Genomic DNA, 18042 nt, shown 5'->3' with positions numbered 1-18042 from the left:
CTCCAAATTTCATCTTTGAGCATTGTTTTGGTTTGAGGAAAATGTCGCTGTTGGACCCAAGTGTTCGGTTTGTTTTGTAAATGGAGATTCTTTCCTGTATGAATTCCGTTCCTTGGCCGTGGATTGCTCTGTGGGAGATGCAGAGCATTTTTGAAGAAAATTATTTTTTTGACTGGTAGCCAGTGTAGGGTTCTCAGTGCTGGTGTGATGTGTTACCTATTAGTGAGTGAGTAATCTTGCTGCTGTGTTCTGTATTCACTATAATTTTTTTGGTGAGGTAGGCTGGCATTCCGAGATAAATGCTGTTGGCGTAGTCTATTCTTGACATGACGGGGGAAGATGACAGTGAGTGTTCTATGTTGGAAGGTGAGGAAAGGTAATATTCACTTGATTGTGTGTAGATGTAAGAAGCACTTCTTTACTACTGCTTTGACTTATGGATCAAGTGCCAAGCCGTAATCGATTAATATTCTGAGTTTAACTACTTTGGAAGATTCCGGTTTATTTCCCATTTCGGTAGGCTATGGAATGTGGTGTTGGTTTGGCATGAAGATAATTTCTTTTATGTCTGTGTTGAGTTTAAGGGTGATGTGCTCATCCAATCGTTTGTGAGGCAGTTGAGAAGGGTTAGGTCTGGCTCTCCACTAGTGTTGATTTGGTAGATGTGTGTGTCTGTATAGTTGGAGCAGGTGAGCCCATGTATTTTCATGAGACTGATGAGTGGGGTCATGTAGATGTTGAAGAGCAGTGGTGAGAGCGATGAGCCTTGTGCAACTCTGTAGGCTGTTGTGTGTAACGTTGAGTTGAAGGTTGTTAACCAAGTTGTTTTGTTCTGTCACAAAGGATTTTAACCACAGTAAAGCTGTGTTGCTGATTACTTTTTCTCCAAGTCTTTTGGCAAGAGTTTTCCGGTGGACTGTGTGGAAGGATGCTAATAGGTCTAGTAGTATTCGTGCCGAGGTGATGTTGGTGTCAGCGTTGTTTTTAGACCATCCCATAGGCATATTGTAACGCTCACCTGGTATCCACGGGGACGTCACTCAGCCTGTTCTGACTTCTTACGACCTTGAACCCTTCCCTGGAGTCTACTCGACTGGAGACTGGGCCTGAAACACAGGATTGGTATAGTTTAACTCCCTATTGTCTCTGTGTGCTTGAACCCCTTCTTCCCCGGGATGCAACCCTTCCCTTTGATCCACAGCTCACCTTGTTTTCTTGGAAAGTGTGCTCTCCATTCTGCTTTCAGCGCAGGGGCGCTTTGATTGATGCGGGCGCGTTGCTGCCTAGTTACTTCACTGGCAAGAGTCCGACAGGTAAGTATAATGAGTCTTTTGAGCAGTTCTCCAACTTCGTTCCTTTCCTTCCTTCGATGATGGCCGGCGACCAGGGATGGCGACGTGCTGCTTAGATGAGTAGCGCTGAAGGTGAGTGAGAGCGCGATGCGCGATGCGACCCTTTCGTATTTGTATTGAACCGAGTTCTTTTTCTGTGTCTTTTAGGTGCCGCAACGTTTTCACCGTGGATGCCGGTTATGAAGAAGAAATGCGGTAAGCGCTGTATGCGGCACCTCTAGATGTTTCCACGCTAACCTGGAGTGTCTTTTCCCTCTTGCAGATGGATGAAATTTCCCAAGATAGAGTTTCACCCAGAGCGGCTGGGATTCGGGTAAGCGTTTGAAGCTCGTACAGTCTTTAAAAAATAAGCGAAGATTTGCTGAATGCTTACGAATGCCTTTTTTTCTGTTCTTTTCCCTTTTCCTTAGGAAGCGGCGTGCCGGGATGGGAATGACACCGCCGAAGATGCCCGCAGAACAGAGGAGCGATGAATGATGGGCAGAAGCGCTGCAAGGTAAGGCTGTTCCTAACGCTGTTCTTGCAGGAGCTGAGCGCAGAAGAAAGATGCAGGCCTACTGGAGACCGATCCGAACAAGGTGAGTGTCACGCTGCAGGTGCAGAAAACGCAAAGCATGTTTCTCAGCCTGGGCGTGGCTTAAATAGTCTGTGGGTATCCCAGGTCTCTGGGCTGAACCACACCCAAAGGACTAGGCTGCACATGCAGTTCTGGGAACCGAAATATGAGGGAGCATCCATCTTGTCCCCATAAATGCACTACAAGTCCAAGCCCCAATGTTATCCTATGGGAGTGAGCGAGTCTGGTGCCACAAGCGCCAAGTCTGACTCCAAGTGGGTCTTTGGAGATATGGAGAGGCCCTTGAGGGCCATGTAGGTGATTGTGGCCTGGCTCCAGCCTGACATCTTGGAGGGCTGGGGACATGAGGGGCAGGAATCAGGACAGATATTAATGCCAATTTTTGTTCCTCTCATGGGTCTAAAAACGACCTGGGCTTGGTCTAGCATCTAATTGTTTTCTACGTGTTCCAGGATTTGATTGTATACATAGCTTTCTAGGAGTTTCTCCGGGTACGTGTTTGATATCGTTCTGTAGTTGGTAAGGTCTTTTGTGTTTCCCAAGGGGTCTTTTAAGAAATGTAGGTGGCTTTGTGGTACTTTTCCTATTGACAGTGAATAGTTAAAAATGTTGTATTCTGCAGGTGCTTTTTGGGTCAGTATAGTCTTCTACATGTCTGGTGGGTAAGGGTCTGTGGTAGATACTGCACTGTTGATTTTGTTCATTAGTATGCCACATTTTTCTATTGAAATTGGTGGGAAGTAGTTTAGTTTTGTGGTTGGTTCTAACTTTGGCTAGTTAGGGGTGTTGGTATCTTTGGGCATACTCTTGATGACTTGCTATGTGCCTGTGATTTTGTGTATGAAATCTGTTGGCAAGGTCATTGGATAGTTTTTGAGAGGGCGTGGGTGTGTTGTTGCAGACTTCTATCGTGGATAAGGCTACACATGTCTTTGTGGGTGTTCCTTGAATTTGAGATGCATTCGGTGTAGTATATTTTAATTTGCCTTGAGGATTTCGGCCATGTATAGTCATATCGGTCTTTGGTATGCGATTGTTTTCTGCTGATGGTCGTTTTTCCTCCATTATTGTTCACGTTTCCGGCTAGTTTTCTTTAGTGCTCGGTGGGGAGTTGTGAACCATCTCGCCGTTGTGTTCTTTAGCAAGGGATGAAGATATTTTGCAGTGCAATATCATCTAGTGTTTGTAATCCATTTTTGGATTGTCTTTTTTTTTCCTTCAATGTTGGATGAATCCCAGGCGTTGATCGATGGTTTTGTGGATTCTATTGTGGTGTTCAGGTCCACGTCTTGTATGAATTTCCAGTTTTTCTGAATTCGCGGAATTATTGGGATGTTAGCTTGCATTCATTGGCAGATGGATCACAAAGGATATTACGAGGTGGGCACTCCGGAGAAACTGCATTGGGAGTGCAGTTGCCACCAGGTTTCTTTTGAAAAAGATTGCATCATGGGTGTACCCTGCCGTGTGGGTCGCTCACTTCACCAATTGCTGTAGATGGATCGAACTGTCAGTGTTTTATGGGAGTTGGTGTTTTCCCCTTTAAACCAGATATTCAAGTCTCCTAGTGTGGTTAGGTGGTTATATTTTATGGGGATGTTGGTGATGGCGTCTACAAATCTGTCCGTGAAAGGAGGGTTGTATGCCGACAGTCTGTAAATGAGTAGGAATTAAGGGTTGGTTTGGTGGTCCAAAACTCAGTGGAGGAGTGATCCACAGTTTGAAATGTTTAATGGTGGTGGTATTATCTGTAGGCAGTCTTTGTATGCAATGGCAAGGCCTCCTCCTCTTTTTCCTCTTCTGTTGGCTTGTTTCAAATTGAAGTTGTTGGGTAGGGATTTGTGTGCAACTACCTTGAAATGTTGTGTTAACCAGGTTTCGGTGAGGAATAGTATGTCTATTCCTGTATCACTTATAAGTTTGTATATCTCTGTAGTGTGTTTTGACATTGATCTAACGTTGACTAGGTTGCAGGGACTCCTTTTGTTTTCTGGGTTTTGTTTGTCCTTTACAAGTGGAGTTTGTAATTTGATTTGGTATTTCTTTTTCTTTTAGATTTTGTATTGGGTTTTGTTTTTTCAGTTTCATTGTTGAGTAGGTCTTGCGTTTTCAGTTGATGTCTTCTTCGAAGTTGTCTGTCTGATCGTGTTGATTCTTTATGTGTCGCCAATTTTCTGTGATGAACAGTGTGTCGAGTTCATTTCGTTTGATTGTGCTTCTTCTGTGGATCTCATGTCTGTCTGTTGTGTTTTCAGCATCCCTCCTTATGGGCTTTCGGTGTTTGTGGTTGGTTGTGCGAGGGGGTATCCGATTAATAGTGCAGGTAAAGTGATGTTGGTCTTGTCCTGTCAAAGGGGCACTCTTCCAGGGGGCAGTTAGGTGCGTTTCTTCATGCTAGTTGGCTCTCTGGCGTGGTGAGTTGAGATGGTTGGTCGTCTTCCTTCTGTCTTGTTCTTCATTAGTTCCTTCTTGTGCGTTGGTCTTTCCTAGTACGAGGCATTTTTTGTGGTGCAGGTTTGCTGGTTGGATGTATGTTTTTTGTTTGACTCTGGGGCTGTTTTTCCAAATTCAGTTGGTAGTCCAGGTCTTTCCTAGTGGGTTGTCTGGTTGTCCAAGGGCTTGTTTCATCATGCCCAGTTGCACAGATTTTATGGGGCACAGGGTATTTTCCTTGGTTAATATTCCATGTTGGTTGGAGTCTCAGCGGGAGACATGTTTGTTCGGGTTATTCCAACAGAGTGGTGGGGGCGTAGTGTAAGGGGACGCCATCACAGGACGTATTATCGCAGGGGCAGAGTGAAAAAGTGCAAGGCAGTCCGCAAGTTGTTGGCTATCTTTGATGGATGAGTTGAGCATTGTCCATGTATCAGATGTTATGGCTGGTGAGAAGGAATCATCCCAGCAGATGCCTGTAGAGTCTATGAATTTTCACAATCCATTCTCATTAAGAGTGACCCTCGACATTGCAGTGGCAAGCGATGCATGTCTAGTCAGATAAGCAGGTCTTTTCCTTGCTCCTTGTTCAAAATCCTAGGTCTTACTCATTACTGAAATCTGTGCCTTGCTTCTGGCTCTGGTACTCATCTAGTTCACCTCTGTCTTCGTACATTTTTTTTTATGATTCCTAGGCTCTATTGCATGCTTTTTTTACATTTTACCTTTTGCATTTCCTGCTTTATCACCATCGATCCAAGTCTGCTCCTCTGCCATCTTTTCATTACTTCTTCACATCCTGCCACTCCTTCACTAGTTAGATAATGACTGCTCATTGCTCAACATTAAACCCTAATCTAAATGGTTCAAATTCCACCTAAGCACAACAAAGGGGGTCTCATAGCTATTGGGAGCTCATGTCCATAATTGGAGCTTCACATAATACTATCCTACTTGTCTCATCTAAACTACCAGAACGCAAATTCCTTCTGATTTTCCCCTTACTCACTCTGTATATCTCAAAATGAACCCAACCATAATGCATTTAAGGTCACTGAGCAGGCTGAAGCACTGGATGGCCACAACAAGATGCCAACAACTGAGGCAAGGACTGTTATTACGGACCAGGAGAAGCTAAGACATAGACAGACACTCCATAGGGAAGCAGCCGGGGAAAAGTTCCACAACGGGCCCAAGATGGATAACCCTGACGGCATGCAGCTGTCTGCGGCAAGAGCTGTAACTACGGAGCAGGAGCAGCTCAGACCCGGACAAACCCTCCATGGAACAGCAGGCATGGAAGACTCCCACAGCGGGCCGGGAGATAACCACGAATATGAGAACCGGGATAGAAAGGAGGCAATAGGGGAATTGTGTCTCCAGATCACATATTCGCACAGACAGAAGACTGGGGTGTCAGAACCCGCCCGGCCTGCAGCAACTACCGCTGTACATGAAGAAGCGGTAGACGGTCAGCTTGCCTTGGCTGCCCTTATACACGATCGTTCCCAAAGCGAGAGACCTTTGTTGTATCCCCTATACGTACACAGTGGTTTGGAGCCACCGTACTACAGGGGATTCAGGGCTCTGCATGCATCAACGACACCGCTTCGGGAGACATCATGGCAATCTTCAGTCTGAAAAGAAGGGGACAGGGATTGGGGAGGTAGATATAGACTATTAGGCAATGTGAGTTCTAATTGGTTAGAAACCCTCCAGCCCCCATTTAAGGTGGACAGAGATGACGGACTAAGGTGTGCTCATTCGTTCTCTTTCAGAACAGGCGGCCGCGGAGGAGAGAGCAGCAGCGGAGACCACCTGGGCGTACAAGGATTAACCTCCAGGCTTATTCTGTGCACAGATACCTAAGGAAACCCAGGAAGAAGGTTTTCCAAAAAGACTGAATTAAGTCCATGAGTTCTGGCAAGGGAACTCATTTATATTATTTGGTTTTAGGAGATCAATAAAGATACCCAATGTGTTCAGGCAACTGCAGTCCTCAAGTCTATTCCTTACAGCCACATATCACGCAACACATTTTAATAACATCTCAGCACTATATTTACTGAGATCTGCAAATCGCAAAATAGGAACCTCTTAAAACAAATCTAACAAACACAGTGGATTGCTTTTTGAGCCACACATTTTAAACGTCACATTTGAAAACACTTCTTTGGATTGTGATGAGATCCTGGTACACAGTCAGATTTCACATTGTAGCCCACAGCCCATTTGCAATTTTTCCCCCAAAACAGTGATGTCACAGAATGTACTTGCTGGCTGTCTCCATTTCTCTGATACTCGGTATTGAGTGTGTGTTCTCATAGCAGGAACAAAGGTGAACTTTAGGCCCGTAAAATAATTATGAGGGAGATTCAACCCTGCCATTCTCACCTTTCTTTTAGGTCTAGGACCACAACATTGATGGTTCATAGCCATTGATGCTCTATTAAGGTGCATTTTCACTTAATTCTTTAAGCAAAGCATCAGACCTAAGGGCTTTTATCATTACACCATCCCTAGATCAACACATGTCTATTGTATTGTTGATTCACTTCCATCAGCACATTGCAAAGAATCAGGATACCTCAGAGCATGTGGAATTTAATCATGCTGCCTTATCACAATTTTGAAATAATCAGATTAATGTGTGCCCTGATTATTTAATGTTCCTTTATAAGCATGTATTGCTTATGACGAAAGCAACTAATAATGCCTTGGGTGCACGAGTACCCATTTAAAATGGTAGAAACAAAATGAATTCTTAAACTCCTTCACAGACCAATGATTCCTCAACCTTCATAATCATATTATAGCTTATAGGGATATTTAATAAATAAGTGCTTTCTAACACACAAACCTAAGGTACATTATTATTCCTGCATATGCCAAAATGCTAGCAAGTCTGAATGAGCAATTCTCAAATTGTATGTGGCAGATGTAGCACAAAACCTGCTTAGATAATTCAACTGCTTAGTCTCATTCGGCAGAAGACCAGATGTATTGCCTAGATTAAAGGAAGCTGAATGCTATTACAATCAGGACCAATCCACATCAACACCGTGAATGCAGAGCCACTGAAGGAACCATTAAATCCATTGTGTTGCTATAAGGAACCCAGATGATGTGGAAAGCAGAGTTTAGTTTTACTTATCTAGACTTGGCAGTAGGGGGTGATGAATTTCCTTATTTTGTATTTATGATGTACCAATGATAAAGTTCTCCTGAGGATAGCTTTTCTCTAAGGGGTAAGGCAAGAACCTGAATTTGGGTGTTATGAAGATATTTGCATACTTGAGATATAACAGCAAAGTATATGGCACTCTGTTGACTGATTTCGTGTCGCCTTTAAAGTAAAGTTCATAGCAGGATCTGTCATTTTTCATTATTGACTGATATAAATGTCTAAAGACTTATGACTTGATCCACACTATTATTCTCATATGAATTTTGTGATTGTATTTTTTTTTAACAGTTTATGTATTTATCTTTTTATATTGTAAAACTTTCCATCTTTTCATGACTGTTGCCATGGAATGGTTTCAAACTATTTTGTATGATAATTAGTGTTGCGTTTTAGCACTGGCTCCTATGTGATTGTCGGGTTCTGCCTGAAAGATAGGACTTGATTGTATGCAACCCAGAAAAGCAACCCAGGTGCATGTAATATATATATATTTTTTTTACATGTGTTGTACTTATTGTTGATGTGTTATTATGGAACACTGATTCCCCAATAGGTTTCGTTGATAATCATGAAATCAGATCACGATTCATGCTCTCAAAGGCTGCTGACACATCTAAAAGTTTAAGAAGTGAGAACTCACATTCAGAATGCTCGTAGAAGAAAATCATCCTAGACAGACGGATGAACAAAATCCATTTTATCTGGGCCTGGTGAAAAATGAAAGCTCTTTTGACCTCAAGATGGAAACCCCCAATACCTGGGCAAACCAGAGCAAACAGAAAACATTTTACATTTCCTGTGGCTTAAGCCTTAAGATTTCAGAAAGCAAACGGGCTTTAAAACAATAGAGCCCTGAGTTTGGCTAACCATGCCCCTTAAAAACCCCATTTACACGCTTCTTTGTAGCAACACAAAGTAAACCACAAGACCATTCAGAGTTCATCATCACAAGTTTATTCTTGTCATAAATTTCACTTAACAACTAAATTACTAGTTGCAAGTGGACCACAAATAATATGGACCGAATATCACTGAAACGTTTTTCCTTTTTTTAGTCCAACATAAATTAGGAAGGAAAGAAAAAAATACTTCGGACATTTCCAAAAAACAGAAATAATAGCAAAGTATATTAATATACATTCAACATATACTGCGTGTATTGGTTACTACAATACAAAGCAATGATAGAAAACATGTTTTAAAATTGTGATATGAGAGCTGGCAGGCCCGATAAAGTAAAGGTTCTTGCTGTTTTTTTTGTTTTTTTTCAAACAGTTATTGTAAAAAGGCAGCCAAATTATAATACACAAAATACCACTAAGTAAACATAGTGGGATCAAACGAGATAAAAGATTTGCAGGGCTATTTACACCACTGGGGCGTGCAAATCGGGATCTAAAAACAAAACTCAGCATATTTTCACTGATGGAGTATCTGCATTAAAAAAACAGGTGAATATGGCATTATTTTGGGCGTTTGGAAATGATAAAAGTGAAGGCAAAAATGCATGAGGGCGGGATGATCAGTACTATCCAATTGGTATTTAAAACATTCTTCTATTTTGTGAAGCAACTGGTAACAGAGTAAAATAACACCAGGTATTTTCCACCTCTGGGGGAGGAGAAGTCTCCCCAGTGGTGTAAACTGTATCGGAGATGGAGGGTTGTGGCAAGAAATCATTTTTATTCCCATTGGCAAGGAACTGAACAATCCTTTACAGGCATGGAACCGGGACCATAACGCATAGACTTCTAAACGCATGCGCCTTCCTCGCTACCTTGTGTCAATGTACAAGCATTGACCTTTGAACCAGCCGTATATGACATAGCCAGGCAGTTCAAAGGCCATGCGAGAAATCTACTCTGCTCCACACATGCATGATTGCAACATTTTCTTTTTAACCCTGTAGCTCGAGCTGCAGGCCTACCTGAATCTCAGATTTCATGAACATGAATATTTTACAAGCGGTGTCTTCATACATCTTGGGATCAGGAGAATGATGGGTGCAAGACGACTAGGGACGCTTTGCTTTTCAAACACTACCCCCCACTGGGCCATTTAATGGGGAAAGAGAAGGGAATTAACATGGTGAGCTATCCACTCCTTGCATAATTTGTAACACTTCATTGCACAAATGCAATCTGGGATCTTAAGCATGGCACTAACAAAAAGAATTGCAACAAGATATGGTTGCCACGTTACATATTTTTTTTCATGTAGAGAATTGTAAATAAAAACAGATATTGTTCCCTCAAATGTGCACAACTCCAGGTCACAGGAAGCACTGGATGGCAATGGCCTCAATTCCGGAGGGCATAAGTAGGTACTTTGTGTGCGAGACAGAACTCTGAATTCTTGATTATCAGCCTATAATTTCACGGCTGGTATCTTCGGCAGTGGAACCTCCCCTTCCTGCGCCATGCTCTATCACTTTAGCTTCAACAAACCTCTCAATACCACCACCAGCCTTAACTGATTTGAGAACTATCCAGACAGGTGGGAGTGCAAATACTCACAACCCCTTACGTTCTTCTGCCATTTGCGTGAAGGACAAATTCATGCACATGCTCCAGTCCTAGAGGGGTCATCTTTAGCTACTATAGCCTTAGTTAATGTCTAGACACATGTTAATCAGACTACTGGGCATCCGATGATGTGCGGATCCCCTTCAGGGTTCTCAAGGAACTAAATCACCTGAACTGCAGGGGTGTGAATCCATTCTTTTAGGCTTACCCATACACTATTATGGTTTGAGGACTACACAACATATGTAGTGTTGTGGGAAATACCACATTCAGAGTACTGGAACCTGAAGTCCAAAAAGTCCAAAATGTAATGAGTGGGAAGGCTTCAACTTCAGCCTCATGTACAAAGCTAACTGTATTTATTAAGAGATTTACAGAGACGTGCATTAAAACCCAAGCGAGGAATTAATCTTTTTCACGGGCCATCAATGGAAATGGCGAAATACATGCGAACATTGACAAACCACCAAGTCACGTTTTTGGGATGTGTGCAAGGCACATTTGCCACTACTAGATCTGAAGGCTGGTAGGGCAGATCAAATTTGTTCCACTTTCCCAAGTTTTCCACGTAAGAGTTAATGAGTTAGTGTAGTGTCACAAATATGACTTGGAGACAAAACCTTAAGCAATTAGAAGCAGCAATGAAAACTCTCCAATGGGTTTATGTTCCGTAGAGTGACATGCCTTGATGAATGACCCCCTGGCTTCAGGTAAGTGCCCAATTAAGCTTGCGTCATTGTTTGGACCACCAACCGCAGGAAGACCGGAAACAGGTTATGGACTCCAATACCCTTCACCATAATTCCATCTGATTTCTAATTTGCGAGATAAGAAACAGGCAAGGCATTTAAGGACAGAAAGGGCTAGAAGCCACATGGCTTGCCACCCCCGTTACCGGTTTACCAGAGTCCCAGAAACGTCCTATGAGTTTTCCTAATAAAAACAGAATTTTGAAATGCTCTTTTTTTAAAAAGAATTATCTCAGACAGCCTCTCCTCCCCCAATCCCCGCCAGTAAGTAAATTCAACAGATCACCAATGGATTAAAAAAGCCAAACGGTCACAGCAGAATATATATTGTGCGCGTGCAAGGCATAAAATAAACCAACGCAAGAGGACAACAAAACATCCACAACAGCACAAAGGCCCAGGAACTCGAGGGAGAAAGCAAAAACGTCCAGCCTTCCACAATGGTTAGGGGGCAGCTAAACCTTCACTGTGATGACAGTTCGCTAGCACTTTTGTCAAACACAAACGTTTGCCTTTTTTAATTACTAATAACATATTTAGCAAAAAGCAACTCTGGCTTGATAAGAAAAAAGGGCACAACAGAATTGTGCCCCTCACTTGGCAGTTAATAAAACAAAATGGGAAGGAGAGAAGGCTGCCTATAAACTTCCAAAGCATGTGTGTCTGCACTGTATGCTCAAATGGACTTGCCACAATGGCAATATAACTACTGCCCAGAAGCATGAGATTTTTTTTCATAAAAGTGAAACTGTTTGTTAGGGCTAAGTGAACCCCCTCTAGTTGGTTGGAGGAATTTAGGGTACGGAGCTAGTGCTGGTGAAAGTTGCTGGATAAAGAGGACACTGACTCTGAAGTTGTCCACATCAGACCAAACTACTCATACTGCCCACTAGCGAGGACACAAATCTACAGCCGCAGGTGAAAGGAGTGTCCCTACCTCCATGCTGAAAATCATGACCCCCCTCTTAAGAAGGCACACCTGTGTGCAAACTGAAATTGAAGTTTAGTAGGACAAATTGGCACAGAAAATCTGCAAAGTAATGGGGAAAGAAAGATATGTGGGATTTAGGTACAGCATGAGAGGGGGACGTAGAGTGTGAGTGTAATGTGAAATGGGAAAGGTTCACGTGAGATGTAAACAGATTTTGTGATGTGGGGTCCAGACATATGTGTATTAAGAGGTTCAGAATGTGATGTGCAGAAGGACCTGTAGAACAGAAGAGCACAGAGGGCAAGTGCGATGCAAATGGAGGGATGAAATGAGTGTGTCTTGAAAGTCTCAGGCAAGGGGATCCTCAATAGAAAAGGTCAAACCAGAGTGTCTTGCCAGCCTGAGCATGGCCCACACTGTGTACTCTTAGTCACAGACGGCCACCATTGCGCGATCATGCACAGCCAGTCAGAGCTGGCCCTCACCATCGGGCACAGTTGGCAGCAGACTCACTGTAACTGCCCATATGTAACAGCATCCTCATGCGGCAATGTCTCAGTCTGCTACTACATCAGAAGTGTTTTCACAATTCTGACCACTATGTTTTGGAGCAATCTGAAATGAACCACACACATGCACTGGTGGGCAGTGCAAGATCACACTTCGTCCCACAGGAGAGCGAGTTACTAAACGACACACTGAACATTCCGCCTCTAGTGAGCCAAGCCCAAAGCTCCCACAACAGTGACAATACACACAATACTGTACTGCCAACTGATGTAGTTATGTACATATTTGCACATTTACACACACCTTTGTGTATTCTGCAAAAGTTACTTAGCGTGAAGAGCGCAGTAAAGTGAAGGAAGCAGCATATTGCACCTTTGGTGGCCATTCTGACGGTACTGCTTTTAAGTCAGGATGAGTCAGGGACATTGTCCTGCATTACACAAGTCCGGTCTTTCTAATTATACTTTGCAAGTGAGCCTGTCTTACAAAGGACAGTCACCAGCATCTGAACAGAGCACAAAGCCTACTGTGAAAGTATTCCGTTTGGTCTTCTTTCCTTTGAAGTTCATGGGTATAAATGGGTCATTTCCCATTTCTTCACTCCCGAACATGGATAAGAAATTCAGTTCTGCCCTTAGCTGATCGCTTAAGAGTCCCGATGGTTTGTTGCGCGACCCTCCATTATTGCTCATACGCTGGCCTCAAACAGCAGTCAGTCGCCCTCCTCCAGCAGCGGCGTTTGAGTTGGCAGCCGGGTACAATATCAGCCCCTTGTCCTTCGTTATACAGGGTGATGCTGCGCACTCACCCATGTGATATGCCAATATCAGGTGTTACCACTGGAGGAGGGGGTGGTGGGGAGGAAGTCAATAATTTAAAGGAAAAATGTAATTCATTTTTCGCTAAGATGTGATTTTCTTCCATCGCTTGCTTTTCTTGATGACTTACTGGCAGGCAGGCAGGCATCCATGGCAAAAACATGAGGAAAAATGCTTGGCGGGCCCGCATGATTCAGCCGGGCAGGAAACAAGACGATGGTGCAATGCTGCTCGATACGGTCAGCCAAAACACGGGACCTCTTCATGTCAAAACTGCACATAAAACCTGTGATAATGCAGGGAAGAGAAGAAAATGGGTCAAGAGAAGTGAGGCAGGGTCAAGGTAAGAGGTAATAGAGAGTAGGCAAAAAGGATCAGATACACAGAAATACAAGTGGAAATATTGCGAAAAAGCAGAACATTTGAGAAAAATAAATACAAAATTGAGGAAAGAAAAATGAAACGGTACACAAATTACAAATATTGTAGCATGGGTTAAATTAGCAATAGCAAGAAAGAAAAGGGAGCACGAAATAAGCATCATTGTAGTTATGGCACACAAAGAACACAGGAATTAAAAACGATGAAGGGTCAAAGGAAGAGCGGGGTATATCAATGGAAGGAAAATGGGTGGAGCAGAGACGAGGGGGTGGGGGGGTGGGGGAGGAGGGCAGAGCAAGTTCAAAAGAAGACAGGGCAGAGCCACAAGAAAAAAAGAGGAGACGTAGTACAGTATAAATCACAAGGAAGAGGAAGTATGGGGAAAAGAAAGAATATGAAACATTAGTTTTACAATAGAATACTACTGGCAATGGACAACAAAGCATAGTAAGCAAACTGCCAAGATCCAAGAAAAAAATAAAAAAAAAAAAAAAATATATATATATATATATATATATATATATATATATATATATATATATATAGCCAGTTACACATTTCTGTGAGATGCACTCTAATACAGTGGACAGAATCAACACTTAATCTGTAAGAGCGAGGCAAGCCTTTGGACCAGAGTTTCCCCAACTACTAGATTAACACTTAGCCAATAATTAGGACTCTAGTCACTGAATTTAGAGTTTCAAAAACAGCCCCCTAATAATAGTCTCCTGTGGTGCTTAAGATATGTTCTTAGCTGTTGACAACACACAACAAAGCAAACAGAAGACCCACCATGGTGTGAAGTGATCAAGGATAGCGAAACACTCTTTTTATAGTTCCGCTTCTCAATAGTTATCAAGTGCCAGACCTCAGCCGCCTTTCTCCCCCAGTCTACAGTCATCATTCCTCAGGGGCTTGCCATTACATGTTTATTTCATTGAAACTTGTTTCATGCATGCTTGTCGCGTGTGAATCACTGTAGTCCATGAGGTGAGGCTCTCACTATATAAATTAAATACAAATGGGCAAAATGCTTTGAAAAGGTAAGAAGACCAGTCTTTGGCTCGAATGGGGAAATTGCTTAGCTGATGCAATAAATAAACCTTGTTCTGGGTGTGCCTTAGCACACATCTGCCTAAGGAAATGCTCCATCACATCCCAAAGTAATAGAAACATCTGGCCTCCATCAGCATAGGGATATACTAGACAATCCTTTGATCATCAGCTGCTGGATTGTAACCTTAACAGCATTCAATCATTGCACAGACTTAGTACACTCATAGCTCATACACTGGAGCAGGATTGCCCATCCCAAAGAGAGGGATTGGGCAAAAGACAGGGACAGAACACACCTCTATCTGTCCCGAAAACCCGACCCTAATCCTAGGAGCCGCTAGTGCGTCACTTATCTACAAAAGGATTTAATAAGAGTAAAAGCAGTCATAGTTGTCAATGATGTCACAGCAAGTTGTTAACACGTCTTGGCTCATATAGCAAAAAATCACACATACCTAAAACTCAAAGTTGTATATTATAACTGCCTTAGCCATAAAGTCAAGGCCATACGACAAACAAACCACTTTAAAAAACAAAAAACAAAAAAAAAACATTGGAATAACCACACATGTGAATGTCTCAGGACTGATATTCAGCAATTGTATTCTCCCTGGATCATGCCACACTCTTAAAAGTCATGTGCCACCCAATGTGTATTAGATTGAGTGCACAATTTCACATGAAGACATAACAAAAGGAGAGGACACTCGCTCCAAAAAGCAGTCTTGTTTAAATTATTTAACAACTGGCTCCACAGACTGTCAACCCGTATCAATGGCCTATCACCATAATGGCCATCTTTCTCAGTACATTCTACTAGGCTTCTAGTGTGAGGTTATCACTAGGGGCAAATCCAACCAAATAAATTAAATAACAGGATACTTGCATGCTGCTGTCCTCATTGCCATGGGTTAGGCAAAGCGCTTAAACTGCACTGCAAACAATGTTAGAACAACACATGTCTGTGTAAAGAAAATATTTGTGATACAGTAATGTACTAATCTTTTTAACGCCAACATGGCGTACTTACAGTGAGCAACTTTTGGCAGGACCAGTTTACACATGTGCTACCAAGTTTCTATATGGAATAATGAAAAAGAAAGTCTCACCATCTTACATCCTAGCTTGGACCAACTAAATAGATGGAGCAGAGCGCTGGACAGATCCCCTGGATACATGTATGTAGCACTGCCATATTTCACAATCATAGGACCTACAGAGGGAAAGCTCATGCATAGTAGCAATATGATTACCAGACAACTCAAATCTGTTCCTGACAACCCAGATGCAGTCTTATGCTGCTCACCGCTGCCCACCTCTAGGTCTCTAAGTAAAGCGGCTATGGCAAGAGTTAAAGTTGTGTATATGGCGCTCAGTGGCTGGTAAATGTGACTGAGCCTCCGCCGAAGAGTATCAAACGGTGTTCGCTTATTACCACGGAATGAACGTGCAGCTCTTGTTCAGACCAGCGGTTCCAGAGTGGCAGGGTATATCTTGTGTGAAAGCTCACAGTGGGGGCATCCCCTCATACATAGCCTCGCCCAGCAGCACTCTGGCACGATAGTGTAAAGAATCCATTTCCTAGAGTTAAAAATCCGATCTCAAGTTGGCAAGCAGGCAACATCGGTCTTCAAGAAATCTACAGACCGCAATTCAATCTTGGAGTTCAGCAGCTTTCATCCCAGGACCTTAAGGGAAACTTAACCTTTGGGCAATTTGGCGTAACTGCTTGGAGGGAGAGACTTTTGATGAATAATCAGCACTATTTACCAACCGACAGAGCACGTGGATACCCCAAATGGCTACTTTGGAATGCTAGGAAACAAGCAAGTAAAATCCCTTCTGATGTGACGCTCCAACAAACTGCAAGAAGAGCAGACGAAGAGCGAATAATGGTAGTCTTTAGTTTCTCACCACAGATCAACGTAATCAAAAGAGAGATCAAGTAGCTATGGCACAAACTGAATGTAGGTCAGGACAATCTACAAATTTAGAGATTTGCTCTAAAAAGGAGACAGAATCTCCATGATTCACTTGTACATTTCCATGTGACCAAGGATCCCTGTGAGAACCAAACATTGTGGCAGACCCCGAAACCCATGAGACATGCCCCCTGTGGGGCATGCTCCTTATGCCACAAAACTGAAAGGTCTGACCATTTAACTGGGCCTGCGGGCACTGTGGGGACAGACCCAATTCACTAACTGCAATAGTACCAATGTCATTTACCTCATCACATGTCCGTGGGGCCGAAGATATGTGGGCATGACCAACAGACCCATTAAGACTACGATAACCGAGCATAAATCATGCATACGGACAAGAAAGCTCACAGAGTCCATGGTGGAGCATTTAATCAGCAATCAGCATTCTGAAAATGACTTTACATGCACGGTCCTTGAAAAAGCGTTATTTGCCCACCTCGTGGAGGAAATATCCACACACTCCTTCTCAATAGAGAGAAGTGGATTTTCAGACTACAGGCTGACTGTACTGGCATAAATGACATCTTCTGCTAGCAAACTCTGGAAGTTAACCAATAATAGACTAGCACAGAGTCCAGCTCTGGCTGGGTCTCTTCCGGCGCTTGTCCATCTAAGGACGGGACAGCAGGGAATTCATTATTCTCCTTGTGCTACCCTTATATATACCTACACTTTCACCATACTAAGATGGCCCCCCGCTCCGGTGCACAGACTTCTAGAGTCTGTCATCTAATTCCGCAAGAAGATATCCAGAAATCAGGCTGAGACTGCAATCGTGCCAGAGTGCTGTTGGGCAAGGCTACATCTGTGTGAACGCTGTAACAGTGAGCTTTCACACTAGATACCCTGCCACTCTGGAACCGCTGGTCTCTACAAGAGCCGTGCAGTCATCCTGCGGTAATAAGTGAACACCAGTTGATACTCTCCGGTGGTGGCACTGTCACATTTACCAGCCACTGAGCGCCATATAGACAGCGTTATCTTTTGCCATACCCACCTAGTTAGACACAGAGGTGGGGCAGCGGTGAGCAGCACAAGACTGCACCTGGGTTGTCAGGAACATTTATGAGTTATTCTGGTAATCGTGTTGCTACTATACATGAGCTTGCGACCTGTAGGTCCTGTGATTGTGAAAAATAGCACTCCTACATACAGGTATCCTGCGGATCTGCCCACCACCCTGCTCCATCTGTTCAGTTTGTCAAAGCTTGGATGTATGATGGTGAGACTGTTTTTCATTATTCCATATAGAAACTTGGTACCCCAAGTGGAAACGGGTCCTACCAAAAGTTGTCCACTGTAAGTATGCTGTATTGGCGTTAAAAACAACACATTTTGCTTACACAGACACTGAAAGGTGTTCTAACATTGTTTTAGGTGCAGTTTAAGCACTTTGCCTCGCCCATGGAAATTAAGATGGCAGCATGCAAGTATCCTGTTATTGAATTAATTTGGCTGGACTTGCCCCTAGTGATAAACACTAGTAGCCTAGAATAATGTCCTAATGAAGATGGCCATTATGGTGATAGGCCATTGAA

The 18042-nt window shown here is 43.1% G+C and overlaps 1 protein-coding gene across 4 annotated transcripts in view; it reads right to left on the bottom strand.

Moving 5' to 3' along the window:
• Nucleotides 1–8480: 8480 nt before the first annotated feature.
• The window catches only part of SIK3 (SIK family kinase 3), a 2024801-nt gene continuing 2015239 nt past the window's right edge, over nucleotides 8481–18042 (bottom strand). For all 4 annotated transcript variants that reach the window (XM_069614493.1, XM_069614491.1, XM_069614492.1 and 1 more), the window contains one exon: nucleotides 8481–13368. The gene's annotated coding sequence lies outside the window, so the exon portion shown is untranslated. The remainder of the gene's footprint in view (nucleotides 13369–18042) is intronic.

The sequence above is a fragment of the Ambystoma mexicanum genome, chromosome 9 (assembly GCF_040938575.1).
Source record: "Ambystoma mexicanum isolate Mex_15411 chromosome 9, UKY_AmexF1_1, whole genome shotgun sequence".
NCBI classification, from domain to species: domain Eukaryota; kingdom Metazoa; phylum Chordata; class Amphibia; order Caudata; family Ambystomatidae; genus Ambystoma; species Ambystoma mexicanum.
This window is presented reverse-complemented; position numbering and strand designations above follow the sequence as displayed.